At 40.3% G+C, this 21348-nt stretch overlaps 1 pseudogene; it reads right to left on the reverse strand.

Moving 5' to 3' along the window:
- Positions 1-439: 439 nt before the first annotated feature.
- On the reverse strand, positions 440-14113 carry LOC138813636 (vomeronasal type-2 receptor 116-like; annotated as a pseudogene).
- Positions 14114-21348: the final 7235 nt, after the last annotated feature.

The raw sequence follows: 21348 nt of genomic DNA on the forward strand, positions 1-21348 counted from the left end.
GAGAGGTATTTCCTAGGAAAATACACTCAGTAATATTGCAGAACAGCAAATATTTGAACAGAAATACACTAGTAGCTCAGAAAATATACTCAAGTAACTGTAATCAAAGCATGGAAACTTTCACAAAAATGGATGTTCATATATCAGTGAACTGAGCAATATAGTGATATTCAAGCAGTGTTATAACTTACTTATAGGGAAAGGAAGAATCACAGTAGATTTGTAATCAAATGGATGATTGATCGCATAAAAGGAAGATTACATTGGAGGAAGCAAACGATATCCAGGAGGAAATACAAATTTAGACAGTCTCGTTGGAATCTTGCTCTAACTCTAACATAACCTGCAAAATGAATGAGTTAAAATGGTTTTTGACTGCCAAAAATGTATAGATTTGTCTCAGAACCTCCAAGCATCCTAGACAAAATTTATGTCCATCTTAAGATTTATTTCTTTCAGTTGGTCTCTCCCTAAACCTGTGCAGTGAATTTCTCTCGGGTCTTATCAAGAGGATGTAACACTTGGGGGCAAAGATGCAGCTCAGGAGGCTTCCACTGGAGGCCAAGATGGAGAAGACCTCCACGGCCACCATGACCTTTCCCTTGGTACTTTGGTAGACAGGCAGCAAGGTGAGCCACACACGGCAGAACATCAGCATGCTGAAGGTCAGGAACGTGGCCTAATTGAAGGTGTCATGCAGGTTCCTGGCCAGAAAAGCCACAGTGAAACTGGCCAGGGCCAGGGCACCCAGGTACCCCAGGACAGAGTAGAAAGCGATGAGGGAGCCCTTGTTGCACAGGATGAAGGTGTGGCCATGTTCAGAGTGTACACCTATGTCCACAAAAGGAGGAGAGATTCCCAGCCAGAGACCACAGAGAGTCACTTAGATGAGGGTGCAGATGGGGATAATGAGGTTAGGAGCCCTGGACACCAGCCACGGTCTCACGCTTTTTTCTGGAGCAGTCAGTGTGAAGGCCCGAACCACGGTGATGATCTTGGCCAGGACCGTGGAGACAGCCACAGTGAAGATCACTGCGAATGTGGTGTGCTGGAGGATGCAAGTGGCTGTGTTGGGACAGACAAGTTAGAGCAAGGAGCAGAGGAAGCAGCAGGTGAGGGAGATGAGCAGGATGTAGCTGAGGGCCCGGTTATTGGCCTTGACAATAGGGGTGTCTTGGTGCTTGATAAACACCCCAAGAACAGCAGCTACAGACCAGAGCCATGCCCAAGGGGTCTTCATAAGCAAGGAATATCTCAGTTTTCATGAGGCAGTGGTTTCTCTGGGTGTTGGCAAACTAATTATCTGCACACCTGACACACTGTTCCATGTCTGGTGAGGAGTGAGAATTAGTCTGGGTTCCATATTTCTCTTTCCTCACATCCTCCTCTACTCAAGCTGCTCATTTTCCCTGATTCACCAGTTGACCTGTATTGCTCTCAATACCAACTAGTACAATTCTCTATATCAAAACATATTCATGTGGATTCTCTTTCTTTCACACATTTCTTTTTCTTTCCGTCTTCCCTTTCTCTTTTTTCTGTTTATTTCCCTTCCTTCTGTCCTTTCCTCCCTCATTCCCTCTCATCTTTGTCCCTCTCTCTTTCTTACTCTGTCTCTTTCTTTCTCTCTTTTTCTTTCTCTCTTTTTCTTTCTTTCTTTCTCTTTCTCTCTTGCTCTTTCTTTCTTTCTTTCTTTCTTTCTTTCTTTCTTTCTTTCTTTCTTTCTTTCTTTCTCCCTCCCTCTCTCTTCCTTCCTTCCTTCCTTCCTTCCTTCCTTCCTTCCTTCCTTCCTTTACTTTCTTCCTTCCTTTCCTTTCTTCCTTTCTTTCCTTCCTTCCTTCCTTCCTTTCTTCTTTCCTTCCTTCCTTCCTTCCTTCCTTCCTTCCTTCCTTCCTTCCTTCCTTCCTTCCGTCCTTCCTTCCTTCTTTCTTTCTTTCTTTCTTTCTTTCTTTCTTTCTTTCTTTCTTTCTTTCTTTCTTTCTTTCTTTCTTTCTTTCTTTCTTTCTTTCTTTCTTTCTTTCTTTCCTTTCTTTGTCTGTGATTCATCCACTACTTGAACTCTGCCCCTAGGAATTTTTCCAGAGTATTCATATTCAAAACTACCACTCTACCATTTGAGTTACAACTGAATTCCAGTTCTTTTGATACTTAATTGTGGAAAAGGTTTTTACTGAGTTTCCTGCCCATCATTGCATCATTGCATCCTCAAATCTCAATTGCCTGAGTCGCTTGGATTACAGGTGTGATATATAATTACCTAGCCATCATGCTGCATTCTTGACTGGTCATACAACTCTGGCTCTCTCTTACTCATTCAAAAAATAATGGAAAATATAAAATCAGCCCAAGCACTTCAATTTAAAAAGAAGGTTTAATACAAAATTCAACCTACTACTTACCCCAAACACAAACTTCCTGGGCATTTGATCTATGGGAGGATAAGTTGGGGAGTTTGGAAGGAAGGGATGGTAGGAAAAAAACAAAGGAGGAGGCAACACTACTCAATAAGAAATCTACTCATTTCCTTACCTATGTAAATGTAACCCCTCTGTACAGGATTTCAATAATAAAAATGTATTAAAAAAGAACAACGTTCCTTCACTGATATGTGGGGATCTCAGAGAGATCAGCTTGAGGAGGGAGAAGAGACACAAAATGGAGATGGTGAACTACTTCTGAATCAATGATATTTGAGTAATTGATAGTGAACCTAGTGCCATTGTCAGATATGGAGTGATCATAACAAAAAAAACCCCAAACACCCAAAGCCCCTTGTATTACTAGGTATGCTAAATAGAAAATAACATTTAATTAGGAAACAGTGGCAATGAGCATTCACAAATGAAAGTCTGTGTTACATCCACAATTCCATTTAGATTTGCATGTCATATGAAACATCAACAACTAATCCTTGATATTTTCTTTTTATATATTTTCATTAAATACAAAAACATGTGACTGAGGAGAGATGAACAGGGTATTGTAATGGAGGGGCAGTGGGTTGTTTCTTCTAAGGAGAGGTATGGTTAATGGTAGTCATAGAACTTTGGGTGAAGGCGCATGTGTGTTCTTGCTGTTTTACTGTGTATCATTCCACTGATTTGGATGGACTGAAGGTTAAGAAGGAGAGATGGGGAATTTCTCTATAAGTCACAGACTCAACTGTTGCATTAGAAATCTCATTCTCTGGGCAAAGAATGCAGTCAAAGCAACAGGTAGCATTTCCCTCCAGAGAGACCTTCTTGAATCCAGGACCACAGCTCTCAGTGCAGACAGACTGAGGAGTATGGGATCATTCAGATGAAGGGTAATGACAATTCATCCTTTTATCTGACATCCCAGACACTCCAGTACTTTAGGGAAAATGATCATCAAAACACAAAATCTTTAAATACATATAAGCAATGAATTGATTAAGCCTTCTTACAGTTTCATGTAACATGTCCTGTAGTATATAAGGGGCCTCGACATCCAGCCCCTCATGCTATCAGGAAGCCATGGAGCCTTGAAGAGGTGGGTGTTAATTCTAGGAAATTAGGAAATGGGAATTAATCCTGCATCCCGTTCTTGTATTCAGGTAATGATGTGTTTTTTCTCCTGAGAAGAAAATCACTCAGGGAAACTTCAAATCCACACTCTAAAGCATGGCTAAGTGCTTTGAATGTGCTGCTGTACCCAGGGTTATTCACATCTCTCTTTCTTGACTTCCCAGCTGCCATGAGGTGGGTGAACTTCACTGGCAGATGCTCCTTTCATTACAATCTCTGTCAACACAGATCCAAAAGCAACAATCTACCCAGTAATGGTCTGAAATCCAGGCAGAAGCAAAGCAAGCCCTTCTGCCTTCTTATTTGATTCCCTCAGGTATTTGGTCACAGTGTTGGGAAGATGATTCACAGGTGGCATTTAGCTTTTATGATATTCACTATGAAAACACAGAACAACATATTGATAATGAAATGTTCCCCTATTCCCTCCAAGAATCTGTTAGTAAGAAACTTCCAGAAACAGGAAGTGGTGAAAAGTACACGAGTGAACCATAATTTTATTGAACAAACTTTGAAAAAGGGTAAGCTTATTGCTTATTTATACATAGATCATGCCATTATGGTTAGAAACAACCAACTCTGGGGAAGAAATAAGGATGTGGTGGCACTGTCTACAAGCATTGTGATTATAACCTGACTTAGGAAATTGTAAGCACTTTCTACAACTACTTTCTAAAACAATACATTTTTTTTAAAGGAGAGAGTAAAAAAAGTAGAAATGACTCACCTTGGTGATTCCTATGGGCCACTCTATCAGATTTTCAAACACAATCAGTTGTTGACCATGTGGCCTAGATGGAGAAAGCTTGCCAACTTTCATCCTTTGTCCCAGACCTTCTGGAAAATTCCAAAAGCTCTTAATGTCATACTCTGCCTCTAATTTCTTTTTTTTAATTTAATTTAATTTTATTTTATTTGTAAACATACTGTACAGAGGGGTTCAATTACATGGGCAGGATAATGCATACATTTCTTACCAAGCATTGCTGCCTCCTCCTTTGTTTACCCTTCACATCCCTTCCCAGCCTCCCCTCTGCCCCCCAGTCCCAATCCTTCTCCCCCCTCGGGTCCCCCCCTGCACCGATATTGTAAAGCTCGTTTTGGACATGACAACTTGTACTTCTCATTGTTGCAACAGGTCCACCTGTACCTTAAACGACTTGTTTTTCCACATCTCCTCCACAAGTTATACTGACATCAAATATAGTGAAAGCAGGGATTATACTGTGGGGGAGGGACATACAAAGCAACACGGAAGTAATCTTATAAATGAGTTAGAAACACATGCATGAAAGAAAAAAAACATTAAAATACATATCTAAGGGTTCATTCTCTTAAAATCACATTATCTCACCTTTTCCGCTTGACTCACACATATACTAGATATTGCAAATAAGGGGAACCATGGGACCTATGTTTCTTTGGGCCTGGCTTACTTCACTTAATATATTTTTTTCCAAGTTTTTCCATTTCCTAACAAATGGGGCAATGTCAGTCTTTCTGATGGAGTCTGCTTCCAATTTCCTTTCCTCATTCAAAACCACTTTGTCTCCAACAGGCTTGGTGAATTGGATCTTCTTCAAAAGAGGATGCAGCTAAAAGGGACACATTATAGTATGGTGAAATGCTTCCAAGTGTTATCACAAAACCCCAGAACAATGGATTACTCTTCATTCCAATCCCCTGATTCACACACACCACAAGAATCCAACCAACTGTATCAAATGCAGGCCCACAGCAGACTAAAGTGTTACCAAGTTCTAAAATCTGGGTATCCTGGATGGGATGTAGAAACTCAATTTCAAGGGAATGCAACTCTAGCCACATCCAACAAAATAATGAATTATCATATGACAGACCTCAACGACTCTCTAAATTGCATTTCCATCACTTATTTTATGATTGTGATCAGAGAGTCAGTCTGAAATAAGGTGAACAATAAACTAAGTAGATTAGTAAAATATTTATGAGAACTATGAAAGACTACTTTAAGCAAGACTTAGTTCCTTTTGGTGTGTGTGTGTGTGTGTGTGTGTGTGTGTGTGTGTGTGTGTGTGTGTGTGTGTCTATTCTGTGACGCAAACTCAAGGCTTAGGCATTCAAATTGAGGTGGTTTATTTTCTTTTCAAATATGTATTCTATCCATTGAGCCACAGCTCCACTTCTGGCTTTTTGATAGTTAATTATAGTCAGGAGTAAGCCACAGGTATGAGCCACTTGTGTCCAGACAATATTAGGTTTTCAAGAATTTTCACCTTGATCGTTTATTTTAAAAAGTTACAAGGGGGCTGGGAAGTTGGCTCAGTGGTAGAGCGCTTGCCTTGCATACCTGAGGCCCTGGGTTCAATTCCTCAGCACCACATGAGCAAAATAAATAAATAAATAAAAATAAAAAATGAAAAGTTACAAGGACAATTTGGATATATTGAAAAGGAGATGGGTTTTTCCACACATAGTGAGGATGAGAACAGAAGACACAGCTCTTCCTTTTCATGGATGCAGCATTCTTCAAGAACATTGTCTTCACAGCTCTACATTCACTCATGTAGCGCATAACAGGCCCAATGTTTCTTGTATTTTCCAAAATGGAGCCAGATGACCTAATTCCATCTGCTATGAAAGCTTCTATAGAAAGTCTATATGCCATTGGGGGGGGAAAGGGGAGGCTGGGAAGAGATGTGAAGGGTAAACAAAGGAGGAGGCTGCAATGCTTGGTAAAAATTGTACGCATTATCCTGCCCTTGTAATTGTAACTCCTCTGTACAGTATGTTCACAAATAAAATAAAATTAAATTAAAAAAAAGAAAGTCTATATGCCTAGAGTAGGTCACCCAAAAGCAAAGCCATTACCTGTGAAGAGAGAAATACCCTTGGTTGACCATTGTGCACTGGTGGCTCTTCCATGTGACGAAGAAACATCTGGTGGAGGGCGTGGGCCAAGGCATACACAGCATTATACATGTTGTAACTCTCTTCTGACATTGTCATGTCAAAAATGTGCCTCAGCAACCAATGCAGTGTGGCATTGTATGAAAAGTGCTCCAAGTCTCTGCAATCAGACTTAATCAGTAGGCTATAAGAGACGGAACCCATGACCTAGGAAGGGAATTATTTCCTAAGTTATTTGACAAAGTATCTGTCAGAATAAAATTGGTGAAGAGAGAAGTGTTTCTATGATGATGAGAAAAGGTGAGAGATGCATGAAAGAGTGGATCAGAAAATATCTTTTACCAATGGTGACATCATCATAGAGTGAGTTCATGACCCAGACTTTCCTTGTAATTGAAATGTGCCCAAATTTAACAATAAAGCTTAGTAGAAATTTACTGTCCCCATAAATGATAATCACATTGGTTGATATACTTCCATAGATCATTTGAGTAATCTGTAAAGGCATTTTAAGAAATATTCTCAAAGGCAAAACAGACTCTACTCTTGCCCATCTCTTCTCTCAATTCTGAGAAGAACCACACACCATAGTTGTCTTCAGTAATGAACAGTCTCACCCAGGTCCAGCTGAAATGAAGCATCAAAGAGACCATGGCCAGGGCTAGATCTGAGTCTTTGGCAGCCATCTGATAGACAGTCCCAAACTTTCCATGATCACTCAGGAGAGGATCAAAAGTCCCAAAAGTAAACTACAGGGAATAAATGAACACAACACCAGGAAGAGGATGGTAATAGGCAAGTCTCAGTCCCGATGTAATCTAAACAACAACTGGCAAGGGGAGGAGCAAAAGTTTGCTTATCCCATTTGCAAAGTCATCTTCCATGTTCCAAGCACTTTGTATACATGTATGGATAAGGCTCAGAGCTTTGGATCATCCTTTCCTCTCTCAAAACCTCTCCTTTTATTTAGAGCAAAGAAAATGTGTATGTTCCATCCACTTATGGAGTCTATTCCCTGTGAGATTATGCATTTGGAAGGGATCATGATAATACCTCTTCAGCCTGTCCAGGACAGAGTCCATGTGGACATAGCTTCATATCTGCCCACCTTTCCCAGCCTCACCTGTGGAAGTTTGTAGAGGTCCAGCAGTGTCCCAATTGGAACACATGTGCTTGAGGTTCCTGTGAGTACTGCTAAAACTATGCTGGCTCTTCTGCAGGTGTAATTGGGGCTGTTTTTATTTATCCCAGACAGACAGATGAGAGACTCCTCTAACAGATCAGTACCTGAGTAATGTGCACTATAGATCTCAAACCCCAGAGTCATGTTGGGTAGCAGATGGGGATTCTTGTTGATTTCCTCCAGAGCCAGCAGCAGGGTGAGAAGCAATTGGTATTTCTTTAAGTTGATCCTGCACAAAGGTCACAAATTTTGGGTAGTTATATGCTTATCACAAATGATTAACTGCAAATCTCATGACGTTTTTGAATCAAATGCTTATCTCTACCCACAGTAGTATGTGTAGATCCTTTCTTCCAACAGGATGGAATTCTAATTTGGAGTCTAAGAATTGAGAGAACTCCTAAACCGGACTAGATCAGCATACATGATGTGACTGTTCTTTTGAGATTGTAGAGAGGAAGGGGGGATGAGCAAAGTGGTTTTTCCTCTCTTGCACATATGGCTATGTGAAGAACATTGCTGTCCGTTGCAACACAGGGGCATGCCCAGCTCACATCCCAAGTCATTAAGTACCTTGAATTAGCTGTACACATATGAAAAAACTCTTAGAAATACAATTTAAATTGGGAGCAGAATTGTCCAACTGAGTTTGACCAATATGAGCAGAGAGGGAGTACCTGCTGTCTCAGCAGTAAATAGCAAACAGGCTGCCTTGTCTCTGTGCTTTCTTGCCAGACTTTGCCGATTGTGCACCCGTTTGCAAAGAAGTGAATCTTACCTTGTAAGAAAATTAAAGAAAACAAAGAAATTGAATTCATGTATGTGGTAGAGGCACACTAATCTGACTAAGAGAATGCCATCATTCAAGGGAATTCCTCAGAGGCAGTGCAAAATGGCAACTGAGGGAGAGAGAGCCTGAAGATTGCCTCACCCAACAAAGAAGAGAGAAGAGTCATGGGGTTTGGACTGGAGAGTTCTTCTCTAGGGGAACAAAACAACAGAAAAAGATGTGTGAGAAAAGGAAGAAAGAAGCTGCCTCCCTGTGTCTCCCATACAACAGCATTAGTAGCTCATTAAGTACAGAAAATCTCCAACATTGCCGGGAGGGAGAGAATTAAAGTTCAATCTTAGCACCATCCCTGTATCCTGCACCAGTGCTTGGGAAGTGGTTATAGTGTCTACTCTTGTGTCCAGACATTTAGATTGTGCCTCTAGAACTGGTTTAGGACAGAGAAGGAAGACACTGTCACAACCTCCCTCCTCCAATCTTGTGAATGACAGCAGTTACGGAATACACCCCCCCAGTGAAGAGGGCATAAGAGTGGGTCAGGGTTTTTCTTAGAACCCTGTGTCAGGCATGTCATGTTTGGACCAATAATCCAGAATAAACTAGAGGCACTCTTGGTCATGGCACCCCAGCTTCCATTGGAATCTTTCAGGACGTGTTGGAAGGTCCCTGAGGCAGAACCAAATGCCATTCCATCAGTTTCCACCATGGTTGAAGTAGGGTGACACCTGTCTTCCTGCTTAGCCTTGTGAAGCCACTGTTGCTATGTGACTGTATTGATATCTGGCTCAGTCCTAGTCTTGTTGCACATTGAAGAATCTCAAGGACCATTGCCCTAGAAAGATAGTGCTCAACATGAGACCAGGCAGAAACTTAGGTTGCTCTAGGAAACTAATGTGCACTGGTCTATAGCACCATAAGCTGGAGTGTGGGCCACATGACAGTTTGGCTTTCTGGATGGGAGATTGAGCCTGAGTGTATGACGGTGTTCACAAAGATGGCCCTGTGGCTTCCTTTGTTTTGTTTTTTGTTTTATTTTGTCAGTTGTAGTGCTTGAACTCTAGGCCATGGATCTGTCCCTGAATTCTTCAGTTCAAGGCTAGCGCTCTACCACTGTGCCACTTCTGGTTTTTCTGATGTTTTATTTGGAGATAAAAGTCTCATGGAATTTCCTGCCTGGGATGGCTTTGAACCCTGGTACTCAGATCTCAGCTTCCTAAGTAGCTATGATTACAGGCATCAGCCACCCATGCCAAGCTGTCTTCTTTGCAAACTTTACCAAGCTGCTGTGACACAGCATGGTTCTCCATTCTAATTCCCAGGGGTTGGACAGGGAATTAAGATTGTGATCTTGTCCCAGAGCTTAGTGTGGGACATGTGATAGCACTAGAACTTTGCCATGACCCCATAGCCAGGGCAGCCTCTGGCAGAACTCTATAATCATCTCAGTACTGGGGAGTCATCTCCCACCAGACAGTATGAATTCTAGTCTAGCTACCACTAATTGGGTATGGTTGTGGCCATCTTGGCCCAGGAATTCACCTCAACCACATTCAAACTGAGTCAATCTTAGTGCTCACCTAGCACTGTATTGGTCTTGATTGTAGTGGACTTAGGATGTTGTACTCAGGCAGGATAGGCTATGGAAAATGAGGCCTGGTTAATGCATGACAGAAATTCAAAAACTCAAGCTTAAAGCTTGTCCATCTACTTCCCTTAATGTTAAAGGAATGAAGTCATTTAGGAGAAAATGAAGTAGAATAGATAGTAAAAAATGAGGTTTGCTAAGCTCACTGTAAATAGAGAGGTATTCATCCATCTTCATATTTTAAGATGAAGGGATGAAAGTCATTGAGCACAAAAAGAAGCTGGATAAATTATGGGAAAAAATGAGCCCTAGTGAAGGCAACTCAGAAACATGTGTTTTAGAAACACAGGGCTACTATGTTTACTTCAAAGAGAAACGACAGGTTGCATTCCTTCCTGAGAGATGCATTTCTCATCATATGAATTTGCAGTTGTCTTGTTGTGTGTACACCTTCCTCGAAGATGGTCCCCCAAACTTTAGCAATGTTCTACCCCAAATGTAGACAAGAACACACCTTCCTTCCCTCAAGGATAATCATCTGGAAAGAATGGCCAAAACATACAGAAACTTAGAAAGTGTAACACCAGGAGTGATTAGTGCAAAGATGACAAACCTATGTTTGTGTAATTTTTCATTCAGACCTTCTGCCTTTACTATCTGGGTACCCCTTACAGCCCAAGAGCTGTGTGCCTCTCCTCAGTTAGAGTGTGTCTTTGCCTTTCTGTTTCCTGTTTGTCTACCTGCTTGTTTGTTTGCTTCCTTACTCAGTAAAACTCTGCCACATGTTCTTACGGTTGTTATTTGTGTAAATTTTCCTCTTCTGCCATCAAAGTCCAGGATAAAAGTGAAGAGTCCCTACTTTTAGAGGGAAACTTCATTAACCTTCATCTGTTTTGGTGACCCTGCTGGTTTGTCTTCCAGGTATAATAGAATTCTGGTGTCCACCGCTGTGACTAAGGCCTGGTCTAGCACACAAATCTTGCCACTGCTAGGCAGAATCCACTCACAAGGCCATTCCCTGTGGAAGAAGCATATGTTCCCCCTGTGCACACAGGAGGAGGCATACTTGGACCATGACTCATTAGAGTTATCTCGAAGTATTTAGAACCACAGAGTATTTGTCACCAAAATTGCCTTTGGTTTTCTCTTGTACTGAAGTGGTTTATCACCTCACAGCTGACTTCCCTCAAGGCTTGTGCTCCTTCTAGTGGTGCAATTGTGGAAGTCACTACAGACTCAGGAACACTGAAGCCTGCCTGGAATTTCTGGAAAGACAGGCAAAAAGCCAGACCACTGGTATAAATCCGATACAGTTCAAAGGCCTGATTGTATCACATGCCAATATGAATGAAATTTTGGGGAAATTCTCATAGAATCTCAACTCTCATGGATGTTTGCTGAAGTACTTGTGTACAATTTAACTCTCAAGCTTCACAGCTAGAATGTGAGTAATATTAAATATGAATAGGGAACTGGTGGCTAAGGCCTGTAATTATAACTACTAAGGAGGCTGATATAGGAGAATTATGTTTTGTAGTCAGTTTGGGCAGGAATGTCTGTGACAGTCTTATGTGCAAGCAACTCAACATAACTGGTGCAGAGCAGTAGGTCAAGCGGTCGAGTGCCAGCCATGAGAGAAAAAATGCTAAGGGAGAGCCATCAGTACTTGAGATGACGCCTGAGTATCAGAGTATGTGTGAACATACACACTCACACACACACACACAAACACACACACACACACACACACACACACACACACACACACCACAGCTCAATTAGAGAATGGACAGAGAAGAGGATAGCTCTGACATCTGCCACCTCCCATTAGGTATGCTTCTAATGCTAGGTTTACACATGAGCCCCATCTTTCTCACTCACATCCTCACTAGGTTCAGTTGGCTTCAATATCCTTCACATACCTCTCATTCAATAAAGTATTCCTCTCCTAAACCAACCCCAAACAGGGTGTTTCCACATAACTTGTCTGAGAAGATTCATCCATGACTTCCCTAGTTTACAGAGAATTCTATAGATCTGAAAGTAGTGAGCTCACCTGGGTCAAATGCATGAATGAAAGTGTGTACAAAACATATGAAAAAGCCAGGCACCTTTGCTCAGGCCTGTCATTCTATTTACTCACGAGGGTGAGATCTGAGGATCAGGGTTCAGAGCCAGCCAAGGCAGGAGAGTACATGAGACTATTATCTCTAATAAACCACCAATAAATTGGAAGTGGCACTGTGGCGCGAGCAGTAGACCACTTGCCTTAAGCTGAATAGCACAGGGGCAGCATCGAAGCCCAGAGTTCAAGACCCATTACTGACAATATATATGAAAAAAACATTCAAGTCAAGTTTAGGAAGTTATGAGCAGGCAAAAATAAATAAGCCTAGAAAGATGTTGGAGGACGAGGAATGGAAGCAGAGCTTCTGGGAAAGACATTGGACACAAGTCAAGACATGGACATCAGGGCAGACATTTGCTTACATTAGTTAAGGGGAAAAATCAAACATGTCTTGAATCTCTTATTACTGATCTGACCAGCAGCTCCCCATTCCCAGAGCTTTGCTGACATGAAATAGCCCCAGAAGCAAACACTGCATGTCTATCTTAACAAAGGTTGCTATGAAGGAGGTCCAAACATTGGTCCTGTTTTGAAAAGTGTAAAGTACAGAATTGATTGAAGATTCCCTGGTCTTTGCACTATGGATGGGGACATTGTGTCTTTGTATGGACTCTTGGTCACCCCAGTGAACCTGATTAACAGTGATGAGTAGAGGAGTCACAGTGATAGTGGGGTGGTCGGACATCTCTGGAAAGTGGAGTGGAATGGAAGACAGACAGAAAACTCTGTACCAGTGGATAAAAGAAAAATATTCATCAGGAAAATCTGAAATGAAGTAGAGCTGTTGTAGTGAGGGCAGTGTAGAAGATGCAGAGCACATCAGTGATCGTGTCCAAACTCCCTCCACCTCTGACCAACTCAAACATAAAATTCACAATTTAAGGAAACCCAAGAAATCACTTACTGAATATTCTGTTGCTTTAGGGGAGGGTCATTCAAGCTTTGAAAGAAGAATTCCCAAGAATAGAGGGGGTAAAATCCAGCAATGACCACATCTCCCCTGCTGTGTACCACAGATTTCTCTGTGCAAATCTGTCAGCCGTCTTCAGAGGAACTGACCAGGTGTGGACACTGGAGGAGAAGCAGTGTCAGAGCCACTGGGAACATTGTTGCTGCTTTGATCTGGAGCTGTGATTCTGGATGCAGACTCTGATTTCTGTGTCAGGTAGGTGTCTAAATGGATCTTCAGTTTTTGTGGCTTGTTGTTACCTGGAAGGCATCCACAATCCTAGAGGAATACAGAGCCCATTCTGCCCTCTGGCTCTGCATCTGGGGTCCAGCTTCAAGGTCAAAACAAAAGTTAGAAAACATGTGTACAATCTTCCTCTCCACTTCCTCAGGACCGTGATTTCATCCAAGACTGTAGATAATGAAACTCCAGTGAAGAAATCCTTTCTCGTTGAGTTGTTCACAAATTTGTTTGAAAGCAAAAAGTTGAACAGAAAACAGCTCACAAAATCTAGTGTCACTAGGGATGATCGGAATGGATGACACCAGAAGATGCCATGTGAAGGTCAAATGGTCATAGAGTGCCATTGCCAGAAAAGGCCCAATGAGAGTTATTGGAGCACTGTCAAACATAAGGATCGACAGCCTCACAATCCATGGCCAAGTGAGCCACAGAACTTTGCTGAAATGAACCATTCAGGTTTCCATATCAATTGCACATGCATAAGTATCCAGAAGTGGTTAATGCATTTATTTACTGCTGGTGGTGTTGCCAACAGTCTCCCTGAATTCAACTATTACAGATCAATACTTCAAGGTCAATGCACATATCGAAGTGGATATTTGCACTCTGAACCTTGAACTTCTTCAGTGCTTGCATGTCCTTGACCATCAGACTGTACCTATCAATATATTGTGGTGTTCCACTGTTAGACAGAGATGTTCTATGATCTGTGACTTTCTGGGAACATAACAGGCTTCCCCATTGAGGATCCTGGTAGCTGTGGGTGTATGAATGGGTCTTGCTCTGCTGTGTCCCCATCATGTCAGAGTGCTCTGGGAATTCTTGTTACCACTTGTACAACTGTGTGGTGCCAGCTCTGTTCACCTCTCCCTATCTGTCTTCTCTATTATTTCCTCATAATAGTGAAACCAAGGTCACCACATAGGGTTCTGTCTGCACAGAGTACACAATGGTGGCTGGTTCGGTGAACTGGCTGCATACATTTATAAGGAAGGGCTTGGCAAATGTAAGTTGTAAAAGTAAGGATGCAAACACTATTTGGTGTTGGTAGCCAGCAAGACCTTGCAAGAGCATCAGTGCTGGGGCCTAGCCTGACTTGGGTGCTGAAGTAAAAATCTTTGTTGCTTCTATACCCAAGATGACCAGTATGAGCCACCTGTGGCTGGCTCAGAAGACAAACATTTATCCTGTTCTCTTCATCTATTACTCTATTTCTGTTAAATCTGTCCAAGAGAACACGCCCTCCCCACTTCCTCTTCACCTGCCTGAAACCAGTCATCACCTGTCAGTCACCTGACTGATTCAGTAAAGGACCCCACACTCCTTGGTGACTTCTTCATCCACCCTGGTCACACCTCCATAGGACAGTGAGAAGTTCCCCAGACTCTGTGGTCATTTCCACATCCGCTGTGGTCCTGGCTCAGCACAAATCCCCTTCTCTCTCTTTCTCTTTTACTCTTTTTCCTTTTCCTCTGTCTTTTCCATGCTTCTCCATCTCCTGCATGTGGGCAGTTTGCTTTTGTTGCCTTAACCATTTGTCAGGTTTCCTTGCTGGTGAAGCTAACAATTTCTACTTCATTTCATGATATCTACTCTAGTACTCTAAGCCTTCTTCTCCCTACATTTCAAAAAATGAGAGAAAACTTGGGGATCTGTGTTGGGTGTTAATGCATCTCTGTCTGTCTGTCTGTCTGTCTGTCTGTCTGTCTGTCTGTCTGTCTGTCTGTGTCTGTCTGTCCGTCTGTGTGTATTTTAAATATGTTGTACAGAGGAGTTTCCATTATGTAAGTCAGGTAATGAGTACATTTATGTTTTTATAATGTTACCCAGTTTTTCCATATCTTCCCCATCCACAAGTTGTATGCTTCATTTTTCACATGGTGTCCAGTATATACCACTGCTGCATTTGTCAGTGTGATTAACTGAACACGATGATCTCCACTTTCTCCCGTATTTCTGACTCAAACATATAATTGCATGCTCAAGACACCATTATGTCTGTATTACTCAATTCACTTTTTCCATTCATGTGTTGATTGGAATGGAGCCTGGTTCTGAAACTAGGCTTCTAAGTAGTGTCATGATAAACACTCATCATATGTAAATATAAACATAACAAACACCAATATTTGTTTGTGTGTAATGGGCATATAATATTATATCTTTTGTCATATTATGTTACCAACGGTGTTATAACATTCCTATTGGCAACATCTTCAATAGCGCCTGTTATTAAATTTCTTTTCTTTTCTATATTTTCTCACATTTTTTCTATTTTTTTATTTTAAAACTTTTTTTATTGTGAAAATACCATACAGAGGGGTTACAATTACATGGGTAAGCTACTACATATCTACCTTTCTTCCTTCCTTCCTTCCTTCCTTCCTTCCTTCCTTCCTTCCTTCCTTCCTTCTTTCTTTCCGTCCTTCCTTCCTTCTTTCCTTCTTTCTTTCTATTTTTTTATTATGAAAATATCATACAGAGGGGTTACAATTACATGGGCAAGATCATGAGTACATTTCTTATCAAGCATTGTTGCCTCCTCCTTTGTTTCCCCTTCCCATCCCTTCCCCTTTCCACCCCACACTTCACTGCCAAAGTTGCAAAGTTCGTTTTTCCACATAACCTCTTGTACATCTCATTGTTGCAATGCGTCCACCTGTAACTCTATTTATGCAAATTGGTTTTTCCTTTAACCTCCACAAATTATACCGACATCAAATACAGTGAAAGCAGGGTTATACCATGGGGGAGGTATATACAAAGTAACGGAGAAATCATCTTATAAATATGTTGGAAACAATCACAAGAAAGAAAAAAAACATTGAATTATTAAATTAAACATTATCTTGGGGTTAATTTCGCCTAACATCAACTTGTCTGACAGTTTCTGTTTGTCTCAGACATGTACTAGTTATTGCAAAGAAGGGAAACCTTGGGACCTGTGTCTCTTTGGGCCTGCCTTACTTCACTTAATATAATTTTTCCAAGTCTTTCCATTTTGTAACAAAAGAGGCAATGCCATTCTTTCTGTTGGAGGATTAGAATTCCATTGTGTATGTATACCACAGTTTCTTGATCCATTCATCTACTGAGGGGCATCTGGGTTGGTTCCATATCTTAGCTATGGTACATAATGCTGCAATAATCATAGTTGTGTTGGTAGCTTTAGTATGGTAATGTTTGTGAACATTTGGGTAAATGCTCAAAAGTGGGATTGCTGAGTCATAGAGGAGTTCTATATGGAGTCTTATGAGGAACCTCCATACTACTTTCCAAAATGGTTGAACAAGTTTACACTCTCACCAACAATGCAGTAAACTGCCCTTCTGTCCACATCCCCTCCAACATCTGTTGTTATTAGAGTTCTTGATTATAGCTATTCTAACTGGTGTGAGGTGGTATCTCAATTTTGTTTTGATTTGCATTTCTTTTATGGCTAGGGAGGTTGAACATGTCTTCATGTGTCTATTGGCCATACTTCTTTTCTGTTCAGAGAAGTTTCTCTTTAAGTTCTTAGCCCACTTATTTATTGGGCAGTTGTTTCTGTGAGGATTTGTTGTTGGGGAATTTAAGTTTTTGAGTTCCAGGTATATTTTAGATATGAGACCCTTGTCCGTTTTATGGCTAGTTATGATCTTCTCCCAATCCTTGTGCTTTCTATTGATCTTTCTAGCTATGTCCTTTGCCATGCAGAAGCTCTGCAATTTCATGCAATCCCATTTCTCCAACCTTTCTTTGATTTGTTGTGTTTCTGGGTCTCTATTAAGCAAATTATGGCCTGTGCCAAGGAAACTTAAGGATTATCTTATTCCATCCTGTTATGTTTTCAGAGTGTCTGCTTTGACTCCGAGGTCTTTGATCCATTTGGAGTTGATTCTGGTGCAGGGTGATATATGAGGATCTAGCTTTAGTTGTCTACAAGGAGTTAACCAATTTTGCCAGCACCATTTACTGAAGAGACTGTCTTTCTTCCCTTATATTTTTAGCTCCCTTTTTGAAGATTAGATGGCTATGTGTCTGTTGGTTCATTTTTGGGTTTTCAGTTCTATTCCATTGGTCTTGAGGTCTGTTCTTGTGCCAGTTGCCAGTACCAAGTTGTTGGAGTAGAATTTGAAATTTGATATTGATATTCCGCCAGCACTATTCTTTCTGTTGAGGATCGTTTTTGCTATTCAAGGTATTTATAGTTCCATATGAAGGTTTGGATTGCCTCTTCTATTTCCTTGAAAAATGAGGTTGGAAAATTGATACGTATCACATTGAATTTGTAGATAGCCTTAGGAAGTATTGCCATTTCACTATGTTGATCCTTCCAATCCAGGAGCGTGAGGGGTTTTTCCACTTTCTAAGTTCTGTTTTGATTTCCTTTTTCAGGTTTTTCACATTTTTCATCATAAAAGTCCTTCACTTTTTTGGTTAAGTTAATTCCTAGGTTTTTAATTTTTGTGTGGCTATTTAACTAATGGAGTTGCTTTCCTGATTTCAGCTATGCTTTTCTCATTATTCGAATACAGAGAAGCTATTGCTTTTTTGAGGGCTAATTTTATACTCTTCTACTTTGCCAAAGTTTTGAATCAGCTTGAGTACTTTGGGAGTGGAGTCCGGGGGTTCTTTAAATACAAAATCATGTCATCTGCAAAGAGGGAGAGTTTTACTACATCTTTCCCTATTTGGATTTCTTTTATGTTTGCATCTTGTCTTAATGCTGTAGCTAGGCATTCTAATACTAAATTGAAGAGAAGTGGAGAGAGTAGACATTCTTATCTCATTCCTGAGCTAAGAGGATATGGCTTTAGTTTTCCACCATTAAGTATAATGCTGTCTGTAGGTTTGTCATATACAGACTTTATAGTATTTTGGATTCCCAGGATTCCTAATTTTTCCAGAATCTTCATCATAAAGGGTGTTGGATCTTCTCAAATGCCTTTTCTGCACCTATTGAGATAACCATGTGGTTCTTATCCTTGCTCTTGTTGATGTGATGAATTATATTAACCAGCTGTGTATCCCTGAATGAATCCTGTTTGTTCATGGTGTATGATTTTTTTGGATGAATTGTTCAAGGAGATTGAGATGTTTTATTAAATTGTCGTTTTATGTTCTCTCCAATTTGTTGATGTAGGAACTCAGAGATATAAACTTGCTTCTGAGTACTGCCTTTGTTGTGTCCCAGAGGAGCTGGTAATTTGTGTATTCACTTTGTTGAATACCATGAACATATTAATTTCCTTTCTAATCACTTCCATGACCCACTCGTGATTCAACGTTGTGTTGTTCAGCTTCCATGTGTTACAGGACTTTCTTTAGTGGCTTTTGTTGTTGAGTTCTTATTTTATTCCCTTGTGGTCTGAGAGAATGCAAGGTATAACTTCAATGTTTCTGAATTTGGACAAGTTTGCTTTGTGGCCTAAACCTAAAATGTGGTCTATTTTGGAAAATGTTCTGTGTGCTGCTCAGAAAAATGTGTATTCTGATGTTGCTGGGTGAAATATTCGGTAGATGTCTGTTAAATCTAGTTGATCTATGCAGTTGTTTAAATCGGTGGTTTCTCTGTTGAGTTTTTGCAGATTTGATCTTTCTAGTGGGGATAGTGTTATGTTAAAATCTCCATCAATTAAGTTTTTGTATCTATGTGACATTTGAGGGAAAGTAGTGTTTCTTGGATAATTTAGGTTGCTCTGTTGTTTGGTGAATAGATATTTAGAATTGTAATATCCTCCTGAAGGAGAGATCTCTTTTTCTTTATCTTTTCTCACTAATTTTAATTTGAAGTATTTCTGATATTAGGATTGCAACTCCTGCCTGTTTATGGGGGCCATTTGCTTGGTAGATTTTGTTCCAGCCTTTCACCTTTAAAATGTGTCTGTTTTTTGGGCAAGGTGTGACTCCTGAAGGCAGCAGATAGAAGGATTTTGCTTTTAATCCAGCTAGACAGTCTATGTTGCTGAATTGGAGAGTTAAGTCCGTTAATGTTGAGAGATAGAACTGAGATGTTTGGGGGTTCCTGCCATGTTACCCATCTTCTTGGGTGCTGTGGCAACTGGGTTCTTCCTATAGTTCTTGGATTCTCCATTTGGGTGCAGTTTCTTGGTCTTTATTGTGGTCTTGTTGGTTTTCTATGTGTAGTACATCTTTAAGTATCTTTTGTAGGGCTGGTTTGGTGGAGATATATTGTTTCAGTTTTTCTTTGCTATGGAAGGTTTTTATTTGATCTTTGGTTATGAAGGAGGGTTTAGCTGGGTACAGTATTCTTGCCTGATAGTTGTCTGTATTTATGGATTGGTATACGACATTCTAGGCTCTTTTTGCTTTAATTATCTCTGCTGAGAAATCGGAGGTAATTCTAATTGTTTTCCCTTTATAAGTGATTGATCTTTTCTCCTTGACTGCTTTAAGGACCTTTTCCTTGGTCTCTATTGATCCTGTGCAGATTATAATGTGACAGTGGTATGTCCTGTTCTGGTGTGGTCTATTTGGGGTTCTAAAAGCTTCTTGTATCTGAATAGGCCTATCTTTTTGCATGTTTGGGAAATTTTATACTAGGATCCTGTTAACCAAATTTCCTAGTCTATGTGCCTCTAGGTGCTCCTCTGCATCCATTATGCTTAGATTAGGCCTTCTGATGGTGTCTTCCAAATGTTGAGTAGATCTGTCATATTTCTTGGATTTGACTTGGATAGGTGTATGTTCTTTCTCTATAATATGTAGGCTGTCTTCAATCCCCGAGATTCAATCTTCTGCATGGTCTTACCAACTGTCAAGGCTTCCTACTTTGTTTTTTATTTCTTTTTGTTCTAATTGATTGGCTTTGATGGCTTCAAATTCTTAGTTGTATCTTTGTTTTAGATCTTGTATGAACTTCTTTTCTTCCTTAATTTGTTGTTCAGTGTTTATTCTCAAATCTCTTAGTTGAATGGTTATGGTTTCCTTGGACTCCCATTTCTTCTGTTGGGCTCAATTCAGCATTCCCTTTGTAGTCTCTCTGACTTCTTACAGCTATCTGTTTATGGATTCCATGAATATCTCTATTGATCTTTGTCTATTCTCATCCCACTCTTGCAATTTCTGTATTACTTTTTGATTAGCTTCCTCGCGTTCACCCATTTCCTGTAGTTTCCTTTGACTGTTCTCAGCCTGCTCACACAATTCCTTTATTTTTCTTTGAGTGTTCTCAACCTTCTCATGAAATTCCTGTATTAATCTTTGAGTAGCTTCTTCACACTCATCAGATTTTTCTATTGATCTTTGGTTTGCCTCCTCTTGCTCCCTATCATGCTCACACTGAGTCCTTTGCAGGTTTTCAATCTTTTCATTCATCATGTTACCAATAGTGTTTGTAGAGCTTTTCAGGAACTCTCCTCTTGGATTATTGATTATCTGTTATGTCACCTGATTATCATTTGTGGGATCTGAGATACCCAGACTTGCTATTTTCCTTGTGTTTGTCTGGCTTGTTCTGCCCATTTGGTATGAAAGTAACACCAATTTGTGCTAGAACACTATTTTAAGTCAAGCCCCAAGAATGTCCTGTACTTGCACAGTCAAAAGGTTGCAGATACAATCTAGTTGAACAGATATAATCTTTTCATCTTCAAACAACTATGAATAAATGAGCTAAGAATAGCAAAGAAGAATTTAGCTAACCAGAAATTATTAGCTTTAGGGAGGGATGTGGAGAGGTAAAGGGAGAGTGAAATTAACCAAGTCCTAATCTCAAAGAGGGAAATGGGCTGGACAGAGTAATAGAAGAGAGAGAGAGAAAAAAAGAGAGACAAGAGAAACTGGAAAAACAAAAAGGTCAATTTAAAAAGTGAAACTTAAAAATTATCTAAGTGAAATTGTGAGAAGAAAGGGATAGAATGAAAGGAGTGGACAGATAGAAAGGAGACATGAAAAAGTAAACAATAAAAATTCTTATAGAATTATATAGGTTAAAAGATATAATACTGCTATTAAAGAATTTAAGGCAAAGAAGTATTGAATTGAGTAAGAAATTTCTGGATTAAATATCACAATGGGAGATAAAGTCT

The sequence above is a fragment of the Dipodomys merriami genome, unplaced genomic scaffold, assembly GCF_024711535.1.
Source record: "Dipodomys merriami isolate MVZ:Mamm:240054 unplaced genomic scaffold, mDipMer1.0.p SCAF_6, whole genome shotgun sequence".
NCBI lineage: Eukaryota > Metazoa > Chordata > Mammalia > Rodentia > Heteromyidae > Dipodomys > Dipodomys merriami.